The sequence below is a fragment of the Ambystoma mexicanum genome, chromosome 2q (assembly GCF_040938575.1).
Source record: "Ambystoma mexicanum isolate Mex_15411 chromosome 2q, UKY_AmexF1_1, whole genome shotgun sequence".
NCBI lineage: Eukaryota > Metazoa > Chordata > Amphibia > Caudata > Ambystomatidae > Ambystoma > Ambystoma mexicanum.
Genome location: NC_090924.1, coordinates 126,846,872 through 126,864,612, shown reverse-complemented (window position 1 = coordinate 126,864,612; position 17,741 = coordinate 126,846,872). Strand labels below are relative to the sequence as shown.

Genomic DNA, 17,741 nt, shown 5'->3' with positions numbered 1-17,741 from the left:
AATCTCTGTCCAGCCGATGCAAATTTCCAGCTCAAATTTTCCCAGCACTCAAAAAGTCCCTCCTCCCTCCAGCTCTGCTTTCAGGAAGTTCAGCAGAAGCAGTCCAACTTCTGTTCCCACTTCAGAGGAAAAGCTTTCTCGGGCCAGAGAAAGCCAGGGAATCACTGTACCGGCAAGTGCATTTCTTACAACTGGTAATCCCTCAGAACACAGAAATGAAGAAGCTGTATATGAAAATGTATTATTTCTTTGGTACACTAACCTATGTAACTAATATGGACCATTTCAGAGGACGGAGCGGACCCAACTGTGATCCCAGAGACCCAAATACCCAGCAGTAGGGAAAATAAATCCTCTCTGTGCTCTGCAACATTACATACACAAAATGCAAGCGCGTGCATTTTTTTATTGGCCCCATATACAGAATACATGTGAGGATGCTTGCCTTCCCAGTGTATTTCTCAAGCTCTTGAGAGCATATGCTATTTCCATGGGAACGCAAATAAGTTCATACTTTACATTTGTGTGTGACAAAAGGGGAAAAAAACTATTTTGTGTAAAATGCCAGCAGAGAGTGTTTCTGCCCGGTCTCGAACCGGGGACCTTTCGCGTGTGAGGCGAACGTGATAACCACTACACTACAGAAACAGCTGCTTGCTCACCTTTGTAGGGACTGGGAGAACAGGTGCAAAGGGCAGTGCAAGTGGACCTGCTTAAAGACTAATCAAATGCCTTGCGCCTGAAGCTCACACAATCCAGCCTAAAACATACGTCCTATCAAGCATGCGCACATATACAAGTATGCCAGCTGAGGGCCTATGCAGCGTACAGAGGGAAGGACATATTTCCACTTTGAGATCGGACGGCCAAAACTCACAAGCAAATCAAGGAATGTTACTGAGAGCTAACAGAGAACACAAAGTGCTTGTCGCAAGGACATGGCACGCAAAGAGGTTCAGGAAGTGAATTGTTCATCGACTACTGCTTACCGAGAAAACCAGAGAGTCTGTCCAATGAAAATAACATTGAAAAAACAAAAAAAAGGAGCTCAAGTTAACCACCTTGATTGGGCTCGTCCGGGATTTGAACCCGGGACCTCTCGCACCCAAAGCGAGAATCATACCCCTAGACCAACGAGCCACGGTCCTTTGAGCATTTGACGGAATTGTCCTCAGCGTTTGCACCCCCCTTAGGATTCGAGGCCAAGAATGCCTATTCCTGAAGTTTGTTCCTGCCGCTGAAAGCCTTGTCGGTGTATGAGCCAAATGAATGCCCCAGTCGGCACGCTCTGACTGTCTTCACAGGTCTCCTCCTCATCCCGAAGGTTGGTGGCCCATTGACATCAGGGTGGAAGGTGCTTGCGATACACTGTTCCTTCCTTCCTTCCTTCCTTCCTTTATTCCTCTTATGCTGTTTATGTAATAAGAGGGGACGATACACAGAAGAGAGAAAGTGGCCCAACACACTAGACTAGCAGTCTTCTGATCAATCTGCAGCTGGCAAGGTGGGGGAGAGCCTTTATTTTGCACCTGCTGGGATCTGCATTGGCAGAAGCTCTGAGGGCTGGGCCTTTCCTTTTGCCTGTAAAAACAAAAAGCAGCCCTCCTCCCTCCAGCCCTGAGAGCATGGGCGTGACACTGGAAAAAGCAGCATCTCCCCTTTGGTAAAGATGACCATTGCACAGCTGCTCACTCAGAGCTCGATCGTGCTCGATCAGGCGAGATATATTTAGGTCACCAGCAAAGTCTGTTCTCTTTTCTTGCGTAGGGTGAGCATTCACAGAGCCCAGCTTCGTTGACAAGAGTGCAAAAGGTGTATACTAAAAGCTTTCTGCTTTACTTGAGCGCCATGGCCGTTATTATATTTTGGCTGCTCCAAGCAATCTCTGTCCAGCCGATGCAAATTTCCAGCTCAAATTTTCCCAGCACTCAAAAAGTCCCTCCTCCCTCCAGCTCTGCTTTCAGGAAGTTCAGCAGAAGCAGTCCAACTTCTGTTCCCACTTCAGAGGAAAAGCTTTCTCGGGCCAGAGAAAGCCAGGGAATCACTGTACCGGCAAGTGCATTTCTTACAACTGGTAATCCCTCAGAACACAGAAATGAAGAAGCTGTATATGAAAATGTATTATTTCTTTGGTACACTAACCTATGTAACTAATATGGACCATTTCAGAGGACGGAGCGGACCCAACTGTGATCCCAGAGACCCAAATACCCAGCAGTAGGGAAAATAAATCCTCTCTGTGCTCTGCAACATTACATACACAAAATGCAAGCGCGTGCATTTTTTTAGTGGCCCCATATACAGAATACATGTGAGGATGCTTGCCTTCCCAGTGTATTTCTCAAGCTCTTGAGAGCATATGCTATTTCCATGAGAACGCAAATAAGTTCATACTTTACATTTGTGTGTGACAAAAGGGGAAAAAAACTATTTTGTGTAAAATGCCAGCAGAGAGTGTTTCTGCCCGGTCTCGAACCGGGGACCTTTCGCGTGTGAGGCGACCGTGATAACCACTACACTACAGAAACAGCTGCTTGCTCACCTTTGTAGGGACTGGGAGAACAGGTGCAAAGGGCAGTGCAAGTGGACCTGCTTAAAGACTAATCAAATGCCTTGCGCCTGAAGCTCACACAATCCAGCCTAAAACATACGTCCTATCAAGCATGCGCACATATACAAGTATGCCAGCTGAGGGCCTATGCAGCGTACAGAGGGAAGGACATATTTCCACTTTGAGATCGGACGGCCAAAACTCACAAGCAAATCAAGGAATGTTACTGAGAGCTAACAGAGAACACAAAGTGCTTGTCGCAAGGACATGGCACGCAAAGAGGTTCAGGAAGTGAATTGTTCATCGACTACTGCTTAGCGAGAAAACCAGAGAGTCTGTCCAATGAAAATAACATTGAAAAAACAAAAAAAAGGAGCTCAAGTTAACCACCTTGATTGGGCTCGTCCGGGATTTGAACCCGGGACCTCTCGCACCCAAAGCGAGAATCATACCCCTAGACCAACGAGCCACGGTCCTTTGAGCATTTGACGGAATTGTCCTCAGCGTTTGCACCCCCCTTAGGATTCGAGGCCAAGAATGCCTTTTCCTGAAGTTTGTTCCTGCCGCTGAAAGCCTTGTCGGTGTATGAGCCAAATGAATGCCCCAGTCGGCACGCTCTGACTGTCTTCACAGGTCTCCTCCTCATCCCGAAGGTTGGTGGCCCATTGACATCAGGGTGGAAGGTGCTTGCGATACACTGTTCCTTCCTTCCTTCCTTCCTTCCTTTATTCCTCTTATGCTGTTTATGTAATAAGAGGGGACGATACACAGAAGAGAGAAAGTGGCCCAACACACTAGACTAGCAGTCTTCTGATCAATCTGCAGCTGGCAAGGTGGGGGAGAGCCTTTATTTTGCACCTGCTGGGATCTGCATTGGCAGAAGCTCTGAGGGCTGGGCCTTTCCTTTTGCCTGTAAAAACAAAAAGCAGCCCTCCTCCCTCCAGCCCTGAGAGCATGGGCGTGACACTGGAAAAAGCAGCATCTCCCCTTTGGTAAAGATGACCATTGCACAGCTGCTCACTCAGAGCTCGATCGTGCTCGATCAGGCGAGATATATTTAGGTCACCAGCAAAGTCTGTTCTCTTTTCTTGCGTAGGGTGAGCATTCACAGAGCCCAGCTTCGTTGACAAGAGTGCAAAAGGTGTATACTAAAAGCTTTCTGCTTTACTTGAGCGCCATGGCCGTTATTATATTTTGGCTGCTCCAAGCAATCTCTGTCCAGCCGATGCAAATTTCCAGCTCAAATTTTCCCAGCACTCAAAAAGTCCCTCCTCCCGCCAGCTCTGCTTTCAGGAAGTTCAGCAGAAGCAGTCCAACTTCTGTTCCCACTTCAGAGGAAAAGCTTTCTCGGGCCAGAGAAAGCCAGGGAATCACTGTACCGGCAAGTGCATTTCTTACAACTGGTAATCCCTCAGAACACAGAAATGAAGAAGCTGTATATGAAAATGTATTATTTCTTTGGTACACTAACCTATGTAACTAATATGGACCATTTCAGAGGACGGAGCGGACCCAACTGTGATCCCAGAGACCCAAATACCCAGCAGTAGGGAAAATAAATCCTCTCTGTGCTCTGCAACATTACATACACAAAATGCAAGCGCGTGCATTTTTTTATTGGCCCCATATACAGAATACATGTGAGGATGCTTGCCTTCCCAGTGTATTTCTCAAGCTCTTGAGAGCATATGCTATTTCCATGGGAACGCAAATAAGTTCATACTTTACATTTGTGTGTGACAAAAGGGGAAAAAAACTATTTTGTGTAAAATGCCAGCAGAGAGTGTTTCTGCCCGGTCTCGAACGCGGGACCTTTCGCGTGTGAGGCGAACGTGATAACCACTACACTACAGAAACAGCTGCTTGCTCACCTTTGTAGGGACTGGGAGAACAGGTGCAAAGGGCAGTGCAAGTGGACCTGCTTAAAGACTAATCAAATGCCTTGCGCCTGAAGCTCACACAATCCAGCCTAAAACATACGTCCTATCAAGCATGCGCACATATACAAGTATGCCAGCTGAGGGCCTATGCAGCGTACAGAGGGAAGGACATATTTCCACTTTGAGATCGGACGGCCAAAACTCACAAGCAAATCAAGGAATGTTACTGAGAGCTAACAGAGAACACAAAGTGCTTGTCGCAAGGACATGGCACGCAAAGAGGTTCAGGAAGTGAATTGTTCATCGACTACTGCTTACCGAGAAAACCAGAGAGTCTGTCCAATGAAAATAACATTGAAAAAACAAAAAAAAGGAGCTCAAGTTAACCACCTTGATTGGGCTCGTCCGGGATTTGAACCCGGGACCTCTCGCACCCAAAGCGAGAATCATACCCCTAGACCAACGAGCCACGGTCCTTTGAGCATTTGACGGAATTGTCCTCAGCGTTTGCACCCCCCTTAGGATTCGAGGCCAAGAATGCCTATTCCTGAAGTTTGTTCCTGCCGCTGAAAGCCTTGTCGGTGTATGAGCCAAATGAATGCCCCAGTCGGCACGCTCTGACTGTCTTCACAGGTCTCCTCCTCATCCCGAAGGTTGGTGGCCCATTGACATCAGGGTGGAAGGTGCTTGCGATACACTGTTCCTTCCTTCCTTCCTTCCTTCCTTTATTCCTCTTATGCTGTTTATGTAATAAGAGGGGACGATACACAGAAGAGAGAAAGTGGCCCAACACACTAGACTAGCAGTCTTCTGATCAATCTGCAGCTGGCAAGGTGGGGGAGAGCCTTTATTTTGCACCTGCTGGGATCTGCATTGGCAGAAGCTCTGAGGGCTGGGCCTTTCCTTTTGCCTGTAAAAACAAAAAGCAGCCCTCCTCCCTCCAGCCCTGAGAGCATGGGCGTGACACTGGAAAAAGCAGCATCTCCCCTTTGGTAAAGATGACCATTGCACAGCTGCTCACTCAGAGCTCGATCGTGCTCGATCAGGCGAGATATATTTAGGTCACCAGCAAAGTCTGTTCTCTTTTCTTGCGTAGGGTGAGCATTCACAGAGCCCAGCTTCGTTGACAAGAGTGCAAAAGGTGTATACTAAAAGCTTTCTGCTTTACTTGAGCGCCATGGCCGTTATTATATTTTGGCTGCTCCAAGCAATCTCTGTCCAGCCGATGCAAATTTCCAGCTCAAATTTTCCCAGCACTCAAAAAGTCCCTCCTCCCTCCAGCTCTGCTTTCAGGAAGTTCAGCAGAAGCAGTCCAACTTCTGTTCCCACTTCAGAGGAAAAGCTTTCTCGGGCCAGAGAAAGCCAGGGAATCACTGTACCGGCAAGTGCATTTCTTACAACTGGTAATCCCTCAGAACACAGAAATGAAGAAGCTGTATATGAAAATGTATTATTTCTTTGGTACACTAACCTATGTAACTAATATGGACCATTTCAGAGGACGGAGCGGACCCAACTGTGATCCCAGAGACCCAAATACCCAGCAGTAGGGAAAATAAATCCTCTCTGTGCTCTGCAACATTACATACACAAAATGCAAGCGCGTGCATTTTTTTATTGGCCCCATATACAGAATACATGTGAGGATGCTTGCCTTCCCAGTGTATTTCTCAAGCTCTTGAGAGCATATGCTATTTCCATGAGAACGCAAATAAGTTCATACTTTACATTTGTGTGTGACAAAAGGGGAAAAAAACTATTTTGTGTAAAATGCCAGCAGAGAGTGTTTCTGCCCGGTCTCGAACCGGGGACCTTTCGCGTGTGAGGCGACCGTGATAACCACTACACTACAGAAACAGCTGCTTGCTCACCTTTGTAGGGACTGGGAGAACAGGTGCAAAGGGCAGTGCAAGTGGACCTGCTTAAAGACTAATCAAATGCCTTGCGCCTGAAGCTCACACAATCCAGCCTAAAACATACGTCCTATCAAGCATGCGCACATATACAAGTATGCCAGCTGAGGGCCTATGCAGCGTACAGAGGGAAGGACATATTTCCACTTTGAGATCGGACGGCCAAAACTCACAAGCAAATCAAGGAATGTTACTGAGAGCTAACAGAGAACACAAAGTGCTTGTCGCAAGGACATGGCACGCAAAGAGGTTCAGGAAGTGAATTGTTCATCGACTACTGCTTACCGAGAAAACCAGAGAGTCTGTCCAATGAAAATAACATTGAAAAAACAAAAAAAAGGAGCTCAAGTTAACCACCGTGATTGGGCTCGTCCGGGATTTGAACCCGGGACCTCTCGCACCCAAAGCGAGAATCATACCCCTAGACCAACGAGCCACGGTCCTTTGAGCATTTGACGGAATTGTCCTCAGCGTTTGCACCCCCCTTAGGATTCGAGGCCAAGAATGCCTTTTCCTGAAGTTTGTTCCTGCCGCTGAAAGCCTTGTCGGTGTATGAGCCAAATGAATGCCCCAGTCGGCACGCTCTGACTGTCTTCACAGGTCTCCTCCTCATCCCGAAGGTTGGTGGCCCATTGACATCAGGGTGGAAGGTGCTTGCGATACACTGTTCCTTCCTTCCTTCCTTCCTTTATTCCTCTTATGCTGTTTATGTAATAAGAGGGGACGATACACAGAAGAGAGAAAGTGGCCCAACACACTAGACTAGCAGTCTTCTGATCAATCTGCAGCTGGCAAGGTGGGGGAGAGCCTTTATTTTGCACCTGCTGGGATTTGCATTGGCAGAAGCTCTGAGGGCTGGGCCTTTCCTTTTGCCTGTAAAAACAAAAAGCAGCCCTCCTCCCTCCAGCCCTGAGAGCATGGGCGTGACACTGGAAAAAGCAGCATCTCCCCTTTGGTAAAGATGACCATTGCACAGCTGCTCACTCAGAGCTCGATCGTGCTCGATCAGGCGAGATATATTTAGGTCACCAGCAAAGTCTGTTCTCTTTTCTTGCGTAGGGTGAGCATTCACAGAGCCCAGCTTCGTTGACAAGAGTGCAAAAGGTGTATACTAAAAGCTTTCTGCTTTACTTGAGCGCCATGGCCGTTATTATATTTTGGCTGCTCCAAGCAATCTCTGTCCAGCCGATGCAAATTTCCAGCTCAAATTTTCCCAGCACTCAAAAAGTCCCTCCTCCCGCCAGCTCTGCTTTCAGGAAGTTCAGCAGAAGCAGTCCAACTTCTGTTCCCACTTCAGAGGAAAAGCTTTCTCGGGCCAGAGAAAGCCAGGGAATCACTGTACCGGCAAGTGCATTTCTTACAACTGGTAATCCCTCAGAACACAGAAATGAAGAAGCTGTATATGAAAATGTATTATTTCTTTGGTACACTAACCTATGTAACTAATATGGACCATTTCAGAGGACGGAGCGGACCCAACTGTGATCCCAGAGACCCAAATACCCAGCAGTAGGGAAAATAAATCCTCTCTGTGCTCTGCAACATTACATACACAAAATGCAAGCGCGTGCATTTTTTTATTGGCCCCATATACAGAATACATGTGAGGATGCTTGCCTTCCCAGTGTATTTCTCAAGCTCTTGAGAGCATATGCTATTTCCATGAGAACGCAAATAAGTTCATACTTTACATTTGTGTGTGACAAAAGGGGAAAAAAACTATTTTGTGTAAAATGCCAGCAGAGAGTGTTTCTGCCCGGTCTCGAACCGGGGACCTTTCGCGTGTGAGGCGAACGTGATAACCACTACACTACAGAAACAGCTGCTTGCTCACCTTTGTAGGGACTGGGAGAACAGGTGCAAAGGGCAGTGCAAGTGGACCTGCTTAAAGACTAATCAAATGCCTTGCGCCTGAAGCTCACACAATCCAGCCTAAAACATACGTCCTATCAAGCATGCGCACATATACAAGTATGCCAGCTGAGGGCCTATGCAGCGTACAGAGGGAAGGACATATTTCCACTTTGAGATCGGACGGCCAAAACTCACAAGCAAATCAAGGAATGTTACTGAGAGCTAACAGAGAACACAAAGTGCTTGTCGCAAGGACATGGCACGCAAAGAGGTTCAGGAAGTGAATTGTTCATCGACTACTGCTTACCGAGAAAACCAGAGAGTCTGTCCAATGAAAATAACATTGAAAAAACAAAAAAAAGGAGCTCAAGTTAACCACCTTGATTGGGCTCGTCCGGGATTTGAACCCGGGACCTCTCGCACCCAAAGCGAGAATCATACCCCTAGACCAACGAGCCACGGTCCTTTGAGCATTTGACGGAATTGTCCTCAGCGTTTGCACCCCCCTTAGGATTCGAGGCCAAGAATGCCTATTCCTGAAGTTTGTTCCTGCCGCTGAAAGCCTTGTCGGTGTATGAGCCAAATGAATGCCCCAGTCGGCACGCTCTGACTGTCTTCACAGGTCTCCTCCTCATCCCGAAGGTTGGTGGCCCATTGACATCAGGGTGGAAGGTGCTTGCGATACACTGTTCCTTCCTTCCTTCCTTCCTTCCTTTATTCCTCTTATGCTGTTTATGTAATAAGAGGGGACGATACACAGAAGAGAGAAAGTGGCCCAACACACTAGACTAGCAGTCTTCTGATCAATCTGCAGCTGGCAAGGTGGGGGAGAGCCTTTATTTTGCACCTGCTGGGATCTGCATTGGCAGAAGCTCTGAGGGCTGGGCCTTTCCTTTTGCCTGTAAAAACAAAAAGCAGCCCTCCTCCCTCCAGCCCTGAGAGCATGGGCGTGACACTGGAAAAAGCAGCATCTCCCCTTTGGTAAAGATGACCATTGCACAGCTGCTCACTCAGAGCTCGATCGTGCTCGATCAGGCGAGATATATTTAGGTCACCAGCAAAGTCTGTTCTCTTTTCTTGCGTAGGGTGAGCATTCACAGAGCCCAGCTTCGTTGACAAGAGTGCAAAAGGTGTATACTAAAAGCTTTCTGCTTTACTTGAGCGCCATGGCCGTTATTATATTTTGGCTGCTCCAAGCAATCTCTGTCCAGCCGATGCAAATTTCCAGCTCAAATTTTCCCAGCACTCAAAAAGTCCCTCCTCCCTCCAGCTCTGCTTTCAGGAAGTTCAGCAGAAGCAGTCCAACTTCTGTTCCCACTTCAGAGGAAAAGCTTTCTCGGGCCAGAGAAAGCCAGGGAATCACTGTACCGGCAAGTGCATTTCTTACAACTGGTAATCCCTCAGAACACAGAAATGAAGAAGCTGTATATGAAAATGTATTATTTCTTTGGTACACTAACCTATGTAACTAATATGGACCATTTCAGAGGACGGAGCGGACCCAACTGTGATCCCAGAGACCCAAATACCCAGCAGTAGGGAAAATAAATCCTCTCTGTGCTCTGCAACATTACATACACAAAATGCAAGCGCGTGCATTATTTTATTGGCCCCATATACAGAATACATGTGAGGATGCTTGCCTTCCCAGTGTATTTCTCAAGCTCTTGAGAGCATATGCTATTTCCATGAGAACGCAAATAAGTTCATACTTTACATTTGTGTGTGACAAAAGGGGAAAAAAACTATTTTGTGTAAAATGCCAGCAGAGAGTGTTGCTGCCCGGTCTCGAACCGGGGACCTTTCGCGTGTGAGGCGACCGTGATAACCACTACACTACAGAAACAGCTGCTTGCTCACCTTTGTAGGGACTGGGAGAACAGGTGCAAAGGGCAGTGCAAGTGGACCTGCTTAAAGACTAATCAAATGCCTTGCGCCTGAAGCTCACACAATCCAGCCTAAAACATACGTCCTATCAAGCATGCGCACATATACAAGTATGCCAGCTGAGGGCCTATGCAGCGTACAGAGGGAAGGACATATTTCCACTTTGAGATCGGACGGCCAAAACTCACAAGCAAATCAAGGAATGTTACTGAGAGCTAACAGAGAACACAAAGTGCTTGTCGCAAGGACATGGCACGCAAAGAGGTTCAGGAAGTGAATTGTTCATCGACTACTGCTTACCGAGAAAACCAGAGAGTCTGTCCAATGAAAATAACATTGAAAAAACAAAAAAAAGGAGCTCAAGTTAACCACCTTGATTGGGCTCGTCCGGGATTTGAACCCGGGACCTCTCGCACCCAAAGCGAGAATCATACCCCTAGACCAACGAGCCACGGTCCTTTGAGCATTTGACGGAATTGTCCTCAGCGTTTGCACCCCCCTTAGGATTCGAGGCCAAGAATGCCTTTTCCTGAAGTTTGTTCCTGCCGCTGAAAGCCTTGTCGGTGTATGAGCCAAATGAATGCCCCAGTCGGCACGCTCTGACTGTCTTCACAGGTCTCCTCCTCATCCCGAAGGTTGGTGGCCCATTGACATCAGGGTGGAAGGTGCTTGCGATACACTGTTCCTTCCTTCCTTCCTTCCTTTATTCCTCTTATGCTGTTTATGTAATAAGAGGGGACGATACACAGAAGAGAGAAAGTGGCCCAACACACTAGACTAGCAGTCTTCTGATCAATCTGCAGCTGGCAAGGTGGGGGAGAGCCTTTATTTTGCACCTGCTGGGATTTGCATTGGCAGAAGCTCTGAGGGCTGGGCCTTTCCTTTTGCCTGTAAAAACAAAAAGCAGCCCTCCTCCCTCCAGCCCTGAGAGCATGGGCGTGACACTGGAAAAAGCAGCATCTCCCCTTTGGTAAAGATGACCATTGCACAGCTGCTCACTCAGAGCTCGATCGTGCTCGATCAGGCGAGATATATTTAGGTCACCAGCAAAGTCTGTTCTCTTTTCTTGCGTAGGGTGAGCATTCACAGAGCCCAGCTTCGTTGACAAGAGTGCAAAAGGTGTATACTAAAAGCTTTCTGCTTTACTTGAGCGCCATGGCCGTTATTATATTTTGGCTGCTCCAAGCAATCTCTGTCCAGCCGATGCAAATTTCCAGCTCAAATTTTCCCAGCACTCAAAAAGTCCCTCCTCCCGCCAGCTCTGCTTTCAGGAAGTTCAGCAGAAGCAGTCCAACTTCTGTTCCCACTTCAGAGGAAAAGCTTTCTCGGGCCAGAGAAAGCCAGGGAATCACTGTACCGGCAAGTGCATTTCTTACAACTGGTAATCCCTCAGAACACAGAAATGAAGAAGCTGTATATGAAAATGTATTATTTCTTTGGTACACTAACCTATGTAACTAATATGGACCATTTCAGAGGACGGAGCGGACCCAACTGTGATCCCAGAGACCCAAATACCCAGCAGTAGGGAAAATAAATCCTCTCTGTGCTCTGCAACATTACATACACAAAATGCAAGCGCGTGCATTTTTTTATTGGCCCCATATACAGAATACATGTGAGGATGCTTGCCTTCCCAGTGTATTTCTCAAGCTCTTGAGAGCATATGCTATTTCCATGAGAACGCAAATAAGTTCATACTTTACATTTGTGTGTGACAAAAGGGGAAAAAAACTATTTTGTGTAAAATGCCAGCAGAGAGTGTTTCTGCCCGGTCTCGAACCGGGGACCTTTCGCGTGTGAGGCGAACGTGATAACCACTACACTACAGAAACAGCTGCTTGCTCACCTTTGTAGGGACTGGGAGAACAGGTGCAAAGGGCAGTGCAAGTGGACCTGCTTAAAGACTAATCAAATGCCTTGCGCCTGAAGCTCACACAATCCAGCCTAAAACATACGTCCTATCAAGCATGCGCACATATACAAGTATGCCAGCTGAGGGCCTATGCAGCGTACAGAGGGAAGGACATATTTCCACTTTGAGATCGGACGGCCAAAACTCACAAGCAAATCAAGGAATGTTACTGAGAGCTAACAGAGAACACAAAGTGCTTGTCGCAAGGACATGGCACGCAAAGAGGTTCAGGAAGTGAATTGTTCATCGACTACTGCTTACCGAGAAAACCAGAGAGTCTGTCCAATGAAAATAACATTGAAAAAACAAAAAAAAGGAGCTCAAGTTAACCACCTTGATTGGGCTCGTCCGGGATTTGAACCCGGGACCTCTCGCACCCAAAGCGAGAATCATACCCCTAGACCAACGAGCCACGGTCCTTTGAGCATTTGACGGAATTGTCCTCAGCGTTTGCACCCCCCTTAGGATTCGAGGCCAAGAATGCCTATTCCTGAAGTTTGTTCCTGCCGCTGAAAGCCTTGTCGGTGTATGAGCCAAATGAATGCCCCAGTCGGCACGCTCTGACTGTCTTCACAGGTCTCCTCCTCATCCCGAAGGTTGGTGGCCCATTGACATCAGGGTGGAAGGTGCTTGCGATACACTGTTCCTTCCTTCCTTCCTTCCTTCCTTTATTCCTCTTATGCTGTTTATGTAATAAGAGGGGACGATACACAGAAGAGAGAAAGTGGCCCAACACACTAGACTAGCAGTCTTCTGATCAATCTGCAGCTGGCAAGGTGGGGGAGAGCCTTTATTTTGCACCTGCTGGGATCTGCATTGGCAGAAGCTCTGAGGGCTGGGCCTTTCCTTTTGCCTGTAAAAACAAAAAGCAGCCCTCCTCCCTCCAGCCCTGAGAGCATGGGCGTGACACTGGAAAAAGCAGCATCTCCCCTTTGGTAAAGATGACCATTGCACAGCTGCTCACTCAGAGCTCGATCGTGCTCGATCAGGCGAGATATATTTAGGTCACCAGCAAAGTCTGTTCTCTTTTCTTGCGTAGGGTGAGCATTCACAGAGCCCAGCTTCGTTGACAAGAGTGCAAAAGGTGTATACTAAAAGCTTTCTGCTTTACTTGAGCGCCATGGCCGTTATTATATTTTGGCTGCTCCAAGCAATCTCTGTCCAGCCGATGCAAATTTCCAGCTCAAATTTTCCCAGCACTCAAAAAGTCCCTCCTCCCTCCAGCTCTGCTTTCAGGAAGTTCAGCAGAAGCAGTCCAACTTCTGTTCCCACTTCAGAGGAAAAGCTTTCTCGGGCCAGAGAAAGCCAGGGAATCACTGTACCGGCAAGTGCATTTCTTACAACTGGTAATCCCTCAGAACACAGAAATGAAGAAGCTGTATATGAAAATGTATTATTTCTTTGGTACACTAACCTATGTAACTAATATGGACCATTTCAGAGGACGGAGCGGACCCAACTGTGATCCCAGAGACCCAAATACCCAGCAGTAGGGAAAATAAATCCTCTCTGTGCTCTGCAACATTACATACACAAAATGCAAGCGCGTGCATTATTTTATTGGCCCCATATACAGAATACATGTGAGGATGCTTGCCTTCCCAGTGTATTTCTCAAGCTCTTGAGAGCATATGCTATTTCCATGAGAACGCAAATAAGTTCATACTTTACATTTGTGTGTGACAAAAGGGGAAAAAAACTATTTTGTGTAAAATGCCAGCAGAGAGTGTTGCTGCCCGGTCTCGAACCGGGGACCTTTCGCGTGTGAGGCGACCGTGATAACCACTACACTACAGAAACAGCTGCTTGCTCACCTTTGTAGGGACTGGGAGAACAGGTGCAAAGGGCAGTGCAAGTGGACCTGCTTAAAGACTAATCAAATGCCTTGCGCCTGAAGCTCACACAATCCAGCCTAAAACATACGTCCTATCAAGCATGCGCACATATACAAGTATGCCAGCTGAGGGCCTATGCAGCGTACAGAGGGAAGGACATATTTCCACTTTGAGATCGGACGGCCAAAACTCACAAGCAAATCAAGGAATGTTACTGAGAGCTAACAGAGAACACAAAGTGCTTGTCGCAAGGACATGGCACGCAAAGAGGTTCAGGAAGTGAATTGTTCATCGACTACTGCTTACCGAGAAAACCAGAGAGTCTGTCCAATGAAAATAACATTGAAAAAACAAAAAAAAGGAGCTCAAGTTAACCACCTTGATTGGGCTCGTCCGGGATTTGAACCCGGGACCTCTCGCACCCAAAGCGAGAATCATACCCCTAGACCAACGAGCCACGGTCCTTTGAGCATTTGACGGAATTGTCCTCAGCGTTTGCACCCCCCTTAGGATTCGAGGCCAAGAATGCCTTTTCCTGAAGTTTGTTCCTGCCGCTGAAAGCCTTGTCGGTGTATGAGCCAAATGAATGCCCCAGTCGGCACGCTCTGACTGTCTTCACAGGTCTCCTCCTCATCCCGAAGGTTGGTGGCCCATTGACATCAGGGTGGAAGGTGCTTGCGATACACTGTTCCTTCCTTCCTTCCTTCCTTCCTTTATTCCTCTTATGCTGTTTATGTAATAAGAGGGGACGATACACAGAAGAGAGAAAGTGGCCCAACACACTAGACTAGCAGTCTTCTGATCAATCTGCAGCTGGCAAGGTGGGGGAGAGCCTTTATTTTGCACCTGCTGGGATCTGCATTGGCAGAAGCTCTGAGGGCTGGGCCTTTCCTTTTGCCTGTAAAAACAAAAAGCAGCCCTCCTCCCTCCAGCCCTGAGAGCATGGGCGTGACACTGGAAAAAGCAGCATCTCCCCTTTGGTAAAGATGACCATTGCACAGCTGCTCACTCAGAGCTCGATCGTGCTCGATCAGGCTCGATCAGGCGAGATATATTTAGGTCACCAGCAAAGTCTGTTCTCTTTTCTTGCGTAGGGTGAGCATTCACAGAGCCCAGCTTCGTTGACAAGAGTGCAAAAGGTGTATACTAAAAGCTTTCTGCTTTACTTGAGCGCCATGGCCGTTATTATATTTTGGCTGCTCCAAGCAATCTCTGTCCAGCCGATGCAAATTTCCAGCTCAAATTTTCCCAGCACTCAAAAAGTCCCTCCTCCCGCCAGCTCTGCTTTCAGGAAGTTCAGCAGAAGCAGTCCAACTTCTGTTCCCACTTCAGAGGAAAAGCTTTCTCGGGCCAGAGAAAGCCAGGGAATCACTGTACCGGCAAGTGCATTTCTTACAACTGGTAATCCCTCAGAACACAGAAATGAAGAAGCTGTATATGAAAATGTATTATTTCTTTGGTACACTAACCTATGTAACTAATATGGACCATTTCAGAGGACGGAGCGGACCCAACTGTGATCCCAGAGACCCAAATACCCAGCAGTAGGGAAAATAAATCCTCTCTGTGCTCTGCAACATTACATACACAAAATGCAAGTGCGTGCATTTTTTTATTGGCCCCATATACAGAATACATGTGAGGATGCTTGCCTTCCCAGTGTATTTCTCAAGCTCTTGAGAGCATATGCTATTTCCATGGGAACGCAAATAAGTTCATACTTTACATTTGTGTGTGACAAAAGGGGAAAAAAACTATTTTGTGTAAAATGCCAGCAGAGAGTGTTTCTGCCCGGTCTCGAACCGGGGACCTTTCGCGTGTGAGGCGAACGTGATAACCACTACACTACAGAAACAGCTGCTTGCTCACCTTTGTAGGGACTGGGAGAACAGGTGCAAAGGGCAGTGCAAGTGGACCTGCTTAAAGACTAATCAAATGCCTTGCGCCTGAAGCTCACACAATCCAGCCTAAAACATACGTCCTATCAAGCATGCGCACATATACAAGTATGCCAGCTGAGGGCCTATGCAGCGTACAGAGGGAAGGACATATTTCCACTTTGAGATCGGACGGCCAAAACTCACAAGCAAATCAAGGAATGTTACTGAGAGCTAACAGAGAACACAAAGTGCTTGTCGCAAGGACATGGCACGCAAAGAGGTTCAGGAAGTGAATTGTTCATCGACTACTGCTTACCGAGAAAACCAGAGAGTCTGTCCAATGAAAATAACATTGAAAAAACAAAAAAAAGGAGCTCAAGTTAACCACCTTGATTGGGCTCGTCCGGGATTTGAACCCGGGACCTCTCGCACCCAAAGCAAGAATCATACCCCTAGACCAACGAGCCACGGTCCTTTGAGCATTTGACGGAATTGTCCTCAGCGTTTGCACCCCCCTTAGGATTCGAGGCCAAGAATGCCTATTCCTGAAGTTTGTTCCTGCCGCTGAAAGCCTTGTCGGTGTATGAGCCAAATGAATGCCCCAGTCGGCACGCTCTGACTGTCTTCACAGGTCTCCTCCTCATCCCGAAGGTTGGTGGCCCATTGACATCAGGGTGGAAGGTGCTTGCGATACACTGTTCCTTCCTTCCTTCCTTCCTTCCTTTATTCCTCTTATGCTGTTTATGTAATAAGAGGGGACGATACACAGAAGAGAGAAAGTGGCCCAACACACTAGACTAGCAGTCTTCTGATCAATCTGCAGCTGGCAAGGTGGGGGAGAGCCTTTATTTTGCACCTGCTGGGATCTGCATTGGCAGAAGCTCTGAGGGCTGGGCCTTTCCTTTTGCCTGTAAAAACAAAAAGCAGCCCTCCTCCCTCCAGCCCTGAGAGCATGGGCGTGACACTGGAAAAAGCAGCATCTCCCCTTTGGTAAAGATGACCATTGCACAGCTGCTCACTCAGAGCTCGATCGTGCTCGATCAGGCGAGATATATTTAGGTCACCAGCAAAGTCTGTTCTCTTTTCTTGCGTAGGGTGAGCATTCACAGAGCCCAGCTTCGTTGACAAGAGTGCAAAAGGTGTATACTAAAAGCTTTCTGCTTTACTTGAGCGCCATGGCCGTTATTATATTTTGGCTGCTCCAAGCAATCTCTGTCCAGCCGATGCAAATTTCCAGCTCAAATTTTCCCAGCACTCAAAAAGTCCCTCCTCCCTCCAGCTCTGCTTTCAGGAAGTTCAGCAGAAGCAGTCCAACTTCTGTTCCCACTTCAGAGGAAAAGCTTTCTCGGGCCAGAGAAAGCCAGGGAATCACTGTACCGGCAAGTGCATTTCTTACAACTGGTAATCCCTCAGAACACAGAAATGAAGAAGCTGTATATGAAAATGTATTATTTCTTTGGTACACTAACCTATGTAACTAATATGGACCATTTCAGAGGACGGAGCGGACCCAACTGTGATCCCAGAGACCCAAATACCCAGCAGTAGGGAAAATAAATCCTCTCTGTGCTCTGCAACATTACATACACAAAATGCAAGCGCGTGCATTTTTTTATTGGCCCCATATACAGAATACATGTGAGGATGCTTGCCTTCCCAGTGTATTTCTCAAGCTCTTGAGAGCATATGCTATTTCCATGAGAACGCAAATAAGTTCATACTTTACATTTGTGTGTGACAAAAGGGGAAAAAAACTATTTTGTGTAAAATGCCAGCAGAGAGTGTTTCTGCCCGGTCTCGAACCGGGGACCTTTCGCGTGTGAGGCGACCGTGATAACCTCTACACTACAGAAACAGCTGCTTGCTCACCTTTGTAGGGACTGGGAGAACAGGTGCAAAGGGCAGTGCAAGTGGACCTGCTTAAAGACTAATCAAATGCCTTGCGCCTGAAGCTCACACAATCCAGCCTAAAACATACGTCCTATCAAGCATGCGCACATATACAAGTATGCCAGCTGAGGGCCTA

At 47.4% G+C, this 17,741-nt stretch overlaps 13 non-coding genes across 13 annotated transcripts; all 13 read right to left on the bottom strand.

The window, feature by feature from the left end:
* Positions 1-575: 575 nt before the first annotated feature.
* TRNAV-CAC (transfer RNA valine (anticodon CAC)) lies at positions 576-648 on the bottom strand. The gene has a single exon. It is a non-coding gene; the product is annotated as a tRNA-Val (tRNA).
* Positions 649-1,068: 420 nt separating this feature from the next.
* On the bottom strand, positions 1,069-1,140 carry TRNAP-UGG (transfer RNA proline (anticodon UGG)). Its single transcript has one exon. It is a non-coding gene; the product is annotated as a tRNA-Pro (tRNA).
* Positions 1,141-2,948: 1,808 nt separating this feature from the next.
* Positions 2,949-3,020, bottom strand: TRNAP-UGG (transfer RNA proline (anticodon UGG)). Its single transcript has one exon. It is a non-coding gene; the product is annotated as a tRNA-Pro (tRNA).
* Positions 3,021-4,828: 1,808 nt separating this feature from the next.
* TRNAP-UGG (transfer RNA proline (anticodon UGG)) lies at positions 4,829-4,900 on the bottom strand. The gene has a single exon. It is a non-coding gene; the product is annotated as a tRNA-Pro (tRNA).
* A 1,808-nt stretch (positions 4,901-6,708) lies between these two features.
* Positions 6,709-6,780, bottom strand: TRNAP-UGG (transfer RNA proline (anticodon UGG)). The gene has a single exon. It is a non-coding gene; the product is annotated as a tRNA-Pro (tRNA).
* Positions 6,781-8,091: 1,311 nt separating this feature from the next.
* On the bottom strand, positions 8,092-8,164 carry TRNAV-CAC (transfer RNA valine (anticodon CAC)). Its single transcript has one exon. It is a non-coding gene; the product is annotated as a tRNA-Val (tRNA).
* A 420-nt stretch (positions 8,165-8,584) lies between these two features.
* On the bottom strand, positions 8,585-8,656 carry TRNAP-UGG (transfer RNA proline (anticodon UGG)). The gene has a single exon. It is a non-coding gene; the product is annotated as a tRNA-Pro (tRNA).
* A 1,808-nt stretch (positions 8,657-10,464) lies between these two features.
* Positions 10,465-10,536, bottom strand: TRNAP-UGG (transfer RNA proline (anticodon UGG)). Its single transcript has one exon. It is a non-coding gene; the product is annotated as a tRNA-Pro (tRNA).
* A 1,311-nt stretch (positions 10,537-11,847) lies between these two features.
* TRNAV-CAC (transfer RNA valine (anticodon CAC)) lies at positions 11,848-11,920 on the bottom strand. Its single transcript has one exon. It is a non-coding gene; the product is annotated as a tRNA-Val (tRNA).
* Positions 11,921-12,340: 420 nt separating this feature from the next.
* TRNAP-UGG (transfer RNA proline (anticodon UGG)) lies at positions 12,341-12,412 on the bottom strand. The gene has a single exon. It is a non-coding gene; the product is annotated as a tRNA-Pro (tRNA).
* Positions 12,413-14,220: 1,808 nt separating this feature from the next.
* On the bottom strand, positions 14,221-14,292 carry TRNAP-UGG (transfer RNA proline (anticodon UGG)). Its single transcript has one exon. It is a non-coding gene; the product is annotated as a tRNA-Pro (tRNA).
* Positions 14,293-15,617: 1,325 nt separating this feature from the next.
* Positions 15,618-15,690, bottom strand: TRNAV-CAC (transfer RNA valine (anticodon CAC)). Its single transcript has one exon. It is a non-coding gene; the product is annotated as a tRNA-Val (tRNA).
* A 420-nt stretch (positions 15,691-16,110) lies between these two features.
* TRNAP-UGG (transfer RNA proline (anticodon UGG)) lies at positions 16,111-16,182 on the bottom strand. Its single transcript has one exon. It is a non-coding gene; the product is annotated as a tRNA-Pro (tRNA).
* Positions 16,183-17,741: the final 1,559 nt, after the last annotated feature.